This window comes from Salarias fasciatus, chromosome 22 (assembly GCF_902148845.1).
Source record: "Salarias fasciatus chromosome 22, fSalaFa1.1, whole genome shotgun sequence".
Taxonomy (NCBI): Eukaryota; Metazoa; Chordata; class Actinopteri; order Blenniiformes; family Blenniidae; genus Salarias; species Salarias fasciatus.
In genome coordinates, this window is record NC_043765.1 from 1365534 (window position 1) to 1366443 (window position 910).

The window sequence follows — 910 nt, forward strand, 5'->3', positions numbered from 1 at the left end:
CAATCAATCAATTTCAATCAATTTATTTTTGTATAGCCCAGTATCACAACAACAGTTGCCTCAGAGGGCTTCAAGATGTTACATTGGTTGGTAAAAAAAATTAAAAAAAATTCCACCAGAATGATTTAGTCTGTTTGTTTTGTTCATGTTCGTCCTCCATTGAGCTTCACGCATCCAAGTCTGTCTTTTAAATGGTTTTTCAACTGCAGCCTGCCAGGCAGTGCTCAGGGAAAAGAGTGACTGATTGTCTGCCAGGCTGGCCTCGTAACCCAGCCCCGCCCACTCCTCCTCCAGTGTGGATTTTGGAGCTGGGCTCAGTCTGGGTCGGGACCCATTGAAGGGGGTTCGACTCGGTTGTGAAACGGCCGAGCCAATCAGCGTTGCTGCTTTTTGTTTTCAAAATTTTTTGGCGAATTCTGGTGGCTAAACCGGAAGTGACACCATCGCTGCATGTAGCGGAGATTACGGAGATGAACTTTAACCATCGTCTGAAAGCTGCAATAAGTAAAGTTAAAGCCGAAATACCAAGAATTACAACAATCAATCAAGAGCCAGGGTCTGCGCCTGGAGAGGTTCTAACAGGAAAAAACATTTTAGCGTGTCTTTGCGTGTCGAGAAGCTAGAGCAAAAGAGCTAAAGCTAACCCCGAGAGAAGCTAACGCATTTTGATGACGTATTGTTTTGAAGCGCTGATTGGTTGAAGTACCTGTCAGTCAAAGGAGGAACCGACGCCCCCTGCTGGAGCTTCTATGAGCTCCTGTCCAGACTGAGTCCAGCTCCACAATCCAAATCTGGATGAGAAGTGGGCGGGGCTGGTTTACAAGGCTACTGCCAGGCAGCGCCCAGGATAACCATGCAGCCTGCCAGGCAGTGCTCAGGGAAGAGAACACTGGAGGCCTCAGGAGGACGC